The 10,338-nt window shown below is 37.5% G+C and overlaps 1 long non-coding RNA gene across 1 annotated transcript; it reads left to right on the top strand.

Annotated features, from left to right (window-relative positions):
- Positions 1-1,774: 1,774 nt before the first annotated feature.
- On the top strand, positions 1,775-9,648 carry LOC135157984 (uncharacterized). The gene is made up of 3 exons (XR_010296823.1): positions 1,775-1,861; positions 6,205-6,324; positions 6,697-9,648. It is a non-coding gene; the product is annotated as an uncharacterized LOC135157984 (long non-coding RNA).
- Positions 9,649-10,338: the final 690 nt, after the last annotated feature.

Genomic DNA, 10,338 nt, shown 5'->3' with positions numbered 1-10,338 from the left:
TAGCCGCTTCATCCCCGTCCCACAGCTCAACACCTGCACCATAAAAAAACATTGCTGTCCCTGTATAACATCTTTTTCCAAACATTTTGGTTTAGATGCTAACCATGGTAAGCGCCCTAAATGCGATTTTTTTTTTTTTTTTTTGGTCGTAAGGGGGGAAAAAGGGGGCCAGGACAGTCTTTATTCTTATCTTTTCTACCACGTTACTAGCAATTAAAAACAGAAAATCGGAGAGAGGAGACAAACAAGCAATATTAGAGTGTAGGTCAGAACATTTCCATCGGGGGGGGGGGGGGGTCAAGCAAGAACAATGATAAAAAGTCATCAGTTTGGCAAGGGTCGGAGGACCGAGTTGCAACAAACAAACATTGTGGGATTTTTTTTAAAGTAATCTAACCAAAAAATAAAGTCATGTTGTAATTCGTTTAAGTAGATATTTATGGAATTTTAGCAAAAGCGCACTTGTCTGTTCCCCCTTTTATCTCTGTCTCTCATTCTCTCTCGTCCTCCCTGACATTTGAACATATTTTTTCAATAATTTCCCTAAATAATTATTCGTTCATCCTTATATGCATCATCACCCAGGGGAAGCGCCTTTTTGCAATATGAATCACTGACGGATGTCATAAGCACCTGTGTTGTCGGTAATGAGACATTTTTTTTTTAGATACGGTATGTTGGTCGAAAAAAAAGGATTCATAAAAACTTTTTGTATTGCTAAGTACGAAAAGTATTCAATGGGTCATCCTGCCGATAAACACTAATCTTCCTTTTGTTCGGGGCGTTGACCATCTGTATCCTGCTCTTTTCGGAAGGAATTTGTTTGAGTGGCCGCCCAGACATTCTTTTGTTCGGGTAGTGCCGATATCATGAACTACATGGACGTTCCCCTTTTGAAAAGAGCTGAAGATGAATGGTGTGCTAAACGGCTTTCTTTTCTCCTTTTTTCAGAATAGTAGACCAAAATAATGAAAAGAAGAGGGATGATGGGGAGGGAAAAAGTTCAAAAGTGCACCGAGATCAGCTCAAAGTACTAAGAAATTACAAGCTTTTTGCTTTTCTGAAATCGATTCATCGATCGATGAAACCAAGGAGATATCATTCTATCTAGAGTGATATCTTCTTGATTAAACAAATAAGACGAAAATGGTGAATAAACGCGTAGCTTATTACATGACGATCTTGCAGAAAAGATGTTAGCGTATATCTATCAGAACAACGATATGGATCAAATCATGTGATCAGAACAAATCACGTGATCAGGCCTTATGCGCGCGCGTACGTGTTCGTCACAAAATTTATCCTCCCCGTCCGACTCCAACGAAAAATTCGGGTAAAGTTGAAATGATTTGCTATTTTCGGGATTTTTCCCCACGTAGCTGTATATTTTTTTCAATCTGTTATCGAAATAGTTTTATGAAGGAAATAGTGGCAGAGGTTTTAGTACATAACAATTACGAAAAAGCTGAAAAACTTAATTGAATTAAACCAAACATTTCTCGGCTTCTGTAGAAGCCCGTCGTAGCTAAGTGAACGACTCGCTGGGCTTCTGTGGAAGCCCGTCGCACGCAAAGGGTTAATAATATGATATGATGGCGAAAATAGTCAAATTTACTGGTTGCCAAGTAAAAAGTAAGACCCCCCCCCCTCCCCATACAAACGCACGGATTGCGGCTATAACTAGTATTTTGCACGCGTACACGTGTTTCTGGTTCCGCCATTTGAAAAAAAAAAATTTCGTAACTACTCAGCTGAACCTGAAGCTTGATGAAGAAGGCCGTCAATAATTTAACAAAAACAAACAGAATATGGATCAGATTTGGACAACGACTTCTAAGACATTCACACAACAGGCTAAACAGTAAGTTAGATCCATTTTTTCGTAGTTTGGCGCTGCATGCACTTACATTTCTTCGAATTTTTTATCATCTATACCGTACGGCCACTGCACTGGCGTTGTTCCCGATAAGCGGTGGGCGCTGATCTGCGGTGTGCGCGGCCGGGGACGGCCAACGGCTGGCTAGTATTGATGGCAGCGGTGAGCATGTTTGTATTGTAGCCAGGTCAGGGGCCCGTTTTTCAACACCGTCGTAACTTTCTAACTTCTTGACTAAATCAAATATAGTAAGCTACTTGTCCGCTAACCGTTTCACGAAGCCCTCCTTGCCAAGAAAGGCAGGGTCGGAGGCGCTAATACAGTTTCGCACCCGCCGATTACAGTGCTAGCATACCTCATCACCAATACTTGGTCCCAAATCATGTCATTAGGGTGTCTGAAGCCACACTGAAAAGTGTCAGCATAAAACAGGCAGATTTAGGGGAAAATATGGCACATTTTTGGGGGAAATTCAGGCTGCTAGAAAAATATGATCTGAATTGATTATTAATTTGTGTTGGGCATGTATGGAAAGATTAAATTCAGGGGCCTCTTTTGACAGTAAGGACAAGTTTATAGGATTATTTGAAATAAGGATTTAGAGTTAAATTGCAAACCCTTATTTGTTTGTGTGTTGAGATTGCCATTTCCCCATGCGTTTTCTATGGGAAAATGAAATTTCTGTTTTGCACACTTTTTTTTCACGTTCTCGCAATTTTTTATTGTGATCTGGTTTCCAAATCTTTATAAAAATCATACCATCAGAAAGAGCATAAGAAACTCTATTGGACTCTTTATGGACAAGTTTTTGGCATTAATAATGAACTTATAACAGCTCGCGGAAGCTAAAAATTTGGATTTGTGTCTGTCCATTTCTTAACTACACAGTCTATGGCAGAGAAATGCTGAAAAATTTACCTAATTTCATTCTTCTTTTTTGCAGCCAATAATTGGATTTTTTTTTTAATGTTACATTTCTGTCAGTCTGAAGGTAATTTCTCTTCAAATTCACAAATAAAATATGATATTGAATTTAAATAAGAAAAATATTTTTTTTCTCCAGACACCCTAATGTCATGACTAGCCCACCCATGGGTTCATATCGTCTCGCGTGCGAAGGAATATCAGTCATATTCACACGACACACACGACACATTGAAAATAGATTGGGCTTTTGCCCACACAAAATATCACGCATAATCTGGTATTTCACATTCTGCTATGACACTAACCGAATCATTTAGATCCTTCCGTGACTTCTCCTTGAAGTTTCTTTAAAAAAATATGTATATTTTCTTGATCTTTAGTGAAGATTTCACGGAGATAAAAATTAGTTGGCGTGGATATCAATTTTCTCCTAAAGAGGGCACGCGATTTATATTCATATTAAAGACACGACAAGGGAAAGACTAGGCACCTACACTATTTTACACGCAAATCCACGCAAGGCATTATGCGAAGTCCGTGAAGTGTCCAATCTTTTCATTGTATAGACTTTGGTATACCGTATTATTGACGTTCGTTAAAGCTTGTACTGCTGGTTTCGTTCCAGGCATGTGTATTTTTTTTTATTAGTCATCGTTTTAAATTAATTGCAAAAGAGTGTTATCATCGCCAATAGTAATCTTGAATTATATTTGTGAAGGTATTTCATTTATTGGTGCCCATAATTAGTTAATTAATCATAAGAATTGCACATTCAAAGAATTTAGACACAATTATAAAATTACCGAGGAGCTGAATCAAGGTTGTGAAGTTTATTAGCGCCACCAACGGGCTTCCTTGTATTTCGGTAGAAGAGACAAACGAAGTCACTTGCTAGGCCGAGGTAAGCGAAATTTGCTCTTTTTATCATGAAATCATTTCAAAATCATATGTATAATTTTTTTTTTTGTATTGCTACTTACCGGAAAGAACCCCGGTGCGTAGCGAGAAGGAGTTTCGGCAAATATTACTTCAGCAATGAAGCGATGTTTGCCGACTACTTCAAATCCAGGGTCAAACACGGTCTCTTGTACGAGGTTAGTATATATACTAACCTCGTATTAGTGTGAGTGTGACTAGCCTGGAGGCGTCTGGGAGTAAAATTATTTCTACTATACATAGGCTTACTCCCCATGACGCCTGGCACGGCAAGGCATTGGGCCACACGAAGGAGAGTTTTTGGAGAAAACAATGTTGCCCCAAAATATTTGATTTATTTAACTTATCACACAATTTTGTAAATGGAAAAGAAGTTCATTTCCCCCCATTAGGCACTTATAAAGTTTTTTTTACACGAAAAATTACACGAAAAATACAAAATACAAATATTAAGAAAAATCATGTAAGAAGATGAGCAGATACTCACCGATGATCTTGTCACCATATTTCCTTCTTTGTTCGTAGCCTAGTTACAAGACGCGTATAAGATATATCATGAGCAGTGCCAATAAAAAAAAAAAAACTTCGGCCGATGATAGTCGTGAAATTGTAAAATACTTGCATTAGCCAATAAATATTTATGTGCTAAGCCTACGTATAGTAGAACAAAATTTACTCCCCAGACGCCTCCAGGCTAGTCATGACAAGTCTCTCGGTCACATTTCGTCGTCAATATATCCACTGCTTTTCCGGCGCTAATGCAGTTTCGCATCTGCCGATTACCAGCATACCTCGTCACCAATACTTGTTCCCAGATGTCATGACAAGTCTCTTGGTTCACATTTCGATGCGTAAACTGATGTCTACGGATTAGATCAACGACGTCGAGATCGAAGCCGAAATACAGCCGTTCTCGATCACGATATTTTGTAAAGCATTGGGTATATTGAAATTGAAATGTGACTGAGAGACTTGTCATGACATTTGGGAACAAGCATTGGTGATGAGGTATGCTGGTAATCGGCCGGTGCGAATATGCATTAGTCTGCATTAATGCCAGATCGGGGACGACAACCTAACTAAATAGTAAATATTTATGACACCTCCAAACCTTCAACCTGTCAACTTCTTTCTTAATGATAGATGGTAGTGGCATCACATGGAAAGCCAAGAGGCTCCAAGAGAGCACCGATGGGTGTATTACGTGCCTCTGTGTACAATCTCAACAATTGCATGGCAATCCCTACCTCGAGCGAAGTTTGTGCAGGCTCCACTCCACTTAACTACTGCTACACAACACTACGCTCCACCTACTCAAACTTCGAGACTGTGAACTCGATCTGATATTCCGAGTGACAGAGGTGGGATTTTATGGGGGGGGGGGGGAGTATAAAATTCATGAAACATCTTGATTTTTAAAAAGAATGAAAACTAATATTCTTACTTTACACAAAGTTTCATTTCTTTTCCATGCTTTTATCAGTCTCAAAATTGGTGATTTAGAGCTAACATGAAGCTCCTCACACATATTCATAATTCGCTGCCGATTTCAAAACATTGCATGCGGATGCAATATGCGCGAGATACCAGGTCTGGTCTGAGCTCAGACCCGACCGGCCTCACGCGTATGCAATGTATTGAATATTGATACGTGTGAGGAACTTGATGTTGGCTCTAAATCACCAATTTTGAGACGGATAGAGGCATGGAGAAGAAGTGAAACTTTGTGTGCAGTAAGAAAGTTTTAATTTTTTAAAGAGCGTAATACTGCATGAATTTTACACCCCCCCCCATAAAATCCCACTTTTTGTCACTCGGAATATCAGATCCAGTTCACGGTCTCAAAGTTTGGGTAGGTGGAGCGTAGTGTAGCGATAGTGAAGTGGAGTGGAGCCTGCACGAACTTCGCTCAAGGTAGGCAATCCCGCAAATTTAAAAGAGGTTTTTATGAAATCAAGTCCGGCCTTCTATGAATATGACAAATTTACGAAAAGATGTGAAGTCAATTCACCCTAAATATCAAAATCCTTCAAATAGCTTCATTTAAGCGCTAATTTCTCTTCCGGTTGATAAAATATGGATCCGTCTTTAATTTCCGAAATTGTTCGTCTAATTAGCTAAAGGACGCATGATTTATCTACATATTAAAGACACTACATAGAAAAGACTAGGCACAAAGACTATTTTACATGTAAATCGATGCAAAGCATTACGCGATGTCGGCAAAGTGTCCAATCTTCTTATTGTAAAGACTTAAGCGACAATAACAGACTGTGAGTAAGGTTAAAATGCTCCTCTACTTTTAATGTTTTCATTCATTTTATGTTTAATAGTATTAAAGAATATGACTCTTTGCACCTGAATTGTAACACTGAAATATGGAAATGAAGAAGTTTTATCATCATGTATTTTCGTTAATCTGCAAATAAAATTTTACTATGTCACTCAAATTCATTTCATTAAAGATTCGAAGAGGGATCTCTGGATGATCGAGCAGCAAGTCCAGCATTATGTGGGGAAATAACTACAGGTGTACACAGAAAAGGACATGTTCATGTACAAGACACGGTTGGAATTCATAAAAGGTGATTATGTAGGCATTCACTTCAGTAGATATTATAATTGCAAAATTAAGCAGATTGTATTCACGCAGTGGCATACAGTGTATTTGAAAATCCTTGTTAGGAGAGATAAATTCATTCTTCATTTTTTATTAAAGAGTTTAAATATGTGCTTATGACAATTTGTTTGCATTATAAATTGTTTGTCACTCTTGAATATTCGACTTAGTTTGCTTTATAAGCAAGAATATGCTAAGAGAGATAGCCGCAAGGACCTCATGTTCCGATAGGTATGTACTTGTGAAAAGAGATCTAGATGGTGGTAAAACATCTTATTTCTTTTATTTTAATGTTGCTCATGTTATCGTAATGGTACGTGTGTTTTTTTTTCTACAGATTAAGCTGCCTCATGCTATACAGACGTGGATAAAAACTTCTTAGGGAGGCTGTCGAAACAAGCTGTCCAATGAATGGTGACTACTCAAGAGGAGCCAGAAAGTCGATGTTATCAAGGCCAGGGTATTTTGGGAGTTCATATGGCCGGGGGGGGGGGGGGGCTCCCCCCCCCCCTCCCTTGAAATTTCGACCGCACAATCGCGTCGAAGATTGGCACATGGGTTGTCTAGGACATAATTTACAAAATTAAATTTTAAATTATTTCACGCAAATTGTTATTAAGTGATAATACTAATTTATGCGTAATTAGAATACAAAATCATACTTTTTCCTCTAACTCCCTAAATAAAGCTCCAAATGTTCTGATATTTGGAATGGAAACTCTTTGTGGTTTCTTAGCAAGTATACATGAACAAAATTGCAATAGCAACTCATTTTCTATGTATTATATTGTTTTTTGCAATTAGGTATTTCTTTGTTTTTTTACTTTTGTTTTTCATTGTTTTTTTTCAATGAAATTTGTTGGGGACTCTTCTGCGATCATGAAAAGCATAAGATAAATACATTTAGACCAGTAAAACCAACAACAATAATACATTCATGATTTTCGGTTGAAAGCGCAATTTGCATTGACTTTGTACACAAAATCACGTTTTTGAGCAATTGTTGGTATGACATGTACTTACATAATGTCACGTTATTTCAGAACCACGTACCGGGTGACACAAGATTGGTCTCAAAAGATGCACAAGACTAGAAAGAGGCATGTTTTAAAAAATTGTGCGACAGCATGTTCGCAAAATTTTTGGAAGGGGGGGGGTCAAATTGGTCCAATTTAACTAAGGGTTAATAACTGGGAGGCTGTTAGCTGCCTTTTTACTTTCAAGTCTTGCACATCTTTTGAGACCAAATTTGTGATGCCTGGGTATGCCGTTCCGGAATTTCGCAACATTTTTATGTACTAATCCAACACAAATGCTGTTTCTTGCTAAAAATTCACAATTAGTATACCAGTAATATACATTTATTAAGATTAAAGTCAAATTATTTAATTACATTTATAATCATAAAAGCGTTAATAAAGTATAAAAAAAAACCAAAGAGTTGTATGAAAATTTTCAAAAAGAATGAACGGTAAAAGAAAACAAGATTACAATGTCCATTGCTAGGGGGCTAGCCTATTCAGGATAATTGGGATTTTATTCAGTTTTTAATTGACTTAACATCATGACAAGATCCCTCCATTTAGTGTATAAACAGCACATGGCCATGATTGAAATTTATATAAAATTAAAGAATGCAAACCAGGCAGCTACATGTACATGTAGGACTCACTGCTTGTCAATTCTATTGTCTGCCAGGGTCAAGTGACATACAATGCACATGTATAACGTGTGTGAAAGTACATAAGAAAATCAGCTTTTTATTTTTGTACTGTAACATTGGGTGAACTGGTGATCACTTTGGATATGATGCTCTTCATATTGGTTTATTTTATGTATATGTATTTTTGGATAATCATTAAGAATTAAAGCTATTTACTTAACATATGGAAGCATAAGCCCATCAAAAACAGAATTATGTCATGTACAGCTAATTCCTTTTGCGTGATATTACAATTGTAATTGTTTACTTGAGCAAGTAATTTGAATTGCTGCATGACCTAAACAATGACATGTTCCAATTCGAATAGTAACATGACCTAAAGAAGAATTACTCCACGACGATTGAGCGTGCTTATGTTAAATAATTGATGTTGCTACTTCAAATAATTGAGGTCAATCAAATTGGTCATAATTATTCAAGTCAATTTTGAGCTATATGTCATAATTGTTTAAGTCATATACTAATTGAAATTACTAAATGACTCGAGTAGGTATGAATTCACGTTGCCACATGACCTTATTTATTTTATGTAGCAACATCAAGTATTGAACGTCATTTAGTTATTAATTATGACATGAAGCAAATCAAATTACATGCCGCAATTTCGTGTTTATGATTGGCTCATGCTTACATTCATATATAACCCTTCAATCCGTAGTTGGAGCAATTCTTAGACAAGAAGACTGTGCAAAACAATGATATGCCTATTCAATGTCAAAAAGATTAATGTCTCAATAGATTTGATCTACATTTCGGCAAAGTAATCTTATGTTGATATTTTTTCTAACCTATGGTGAACATTCTAAATCATGTGAAATTCACTCAAAAATATATTTCATTATTTATGGACTTAAGTGAATTCTGAGCAAAATGAAGTGATTATAATTACGTTCATGTACTTTAAATTTATACTGGTGATCAACACATCATAATTTCATCCCTTACTGTATGTGCACCATGCATTATCTGTACATGCACAAGTGGTTATCCATTGTTTCATAACATGGTTGAGTAAAGGATGTTCTGCTTTTAGTATTAAGCCAATTGGGTGTTGACAAAAAGGGGGAAATGCAATTGCTCAGCTAGTACAGGTTTTTTTTACAACCATAATACTGGTTAAGCCTTGGTTACATTCGCCGGCTGGTGGCCTTACGGCGAGTCAAAATTAGCCGTTTTAATCATCCTTGTACCAGCTACTACCAGCTACACGTAGGTGGTTTGTACAGGAATACCTAAAACTGCTGATTTTGTCTCGCCGTAAGGCGACCGGTCAGCGAATGTGACCGAGGTATTAATAATACTTGCTTATTGTTGTGTTAGAGGGAAGGATTCTGGGTCGAATCTAGCTTTCTTTAAGTGATCTCAAAATGGCAGCAATGTATGAATAGTGAAGGTAATTCATGTGGCATCTCAATGTTGGTGGATATAAATCTTTGTACATGTACTACATGTATCCCAAAGATGAAATGTTACTGCATTATTCTAGCAGTCATTTATAATATCAAAGATGTTTTATACTGTGCATAGTACAACTCATACATAATAAAGGTATGTAAATATGCTCTTAATGTCTTTGCAAATTTGTGGGTTTTTTTTCACCCCTCTTTTCATTAGTCAAGATGTCAAAGTTGTTGTGCTGGATCACAGGAAATTCTTACAAACTACTACGCCTAGCAAACCAGTGCAGGACGGTGTCGTGAGAAAATCGCACAGACTACTACAGGATAATACCATAGAATTGTAACAGGAAATCAACAAGAAAACCCCTGCAGGATTACCACAGTAAAGTATCACAAGAAGGCTGCAGGATGAGACCAATAATGCCACACAAGATATCAAAGGACAGTATCACAGGAATACCACAGGCCAGTACTGCAGGAATTGTCCTGCGGTAAGGTCTCTTGGTATTCCTGCAGTACTGCCCTGTAATATTCTTGTAGAAGTGTCCTGTGATATTGTCCTGTAGTACTGTTCTGTAGTACTTTCCTGTGATACAGGTCTGCATAATTCCTATAGTACTGTCCTGTCATACTGTCCTGTGATACTATCCATCACCACAGGACAGTACTACAGGAATACCAGACCAGTATCACAGGACAGTACTACAGGAATACCAGACCAGGATCACAGGACAGTACTACAGGAATACCAGCCCAGTATCACAGGACAGTACTACAGGACACAGTACCAGAAGCCTGCGGTATTCCTGTAGTACTGTCCTGCGATACTGGTCTGGTATTCCTGTAGTACTGTCCT

This window comes from Lytechinus pictus, unplaced genomic scaffold (assembly GCF_037042905.1).
Source record: "Lytechinus pictus isolate F3 Inbred unplaced genomic scaffold, Lp3.0 scaffold_22, whole genome shotgun sequence".
In the NCBI taxonomy this organism is placed as follows: Eukaryota; Metazoa; Echinodermata; class Echinoidea; order Temnopleuroida; family Toxopneustidae; genus Lytechinus; species Lytechinus pictus.
Note: the sequence above shows the minus strand (reverse complement) of the source record. Positions and strands in the feature narration are given on the sequence as shown.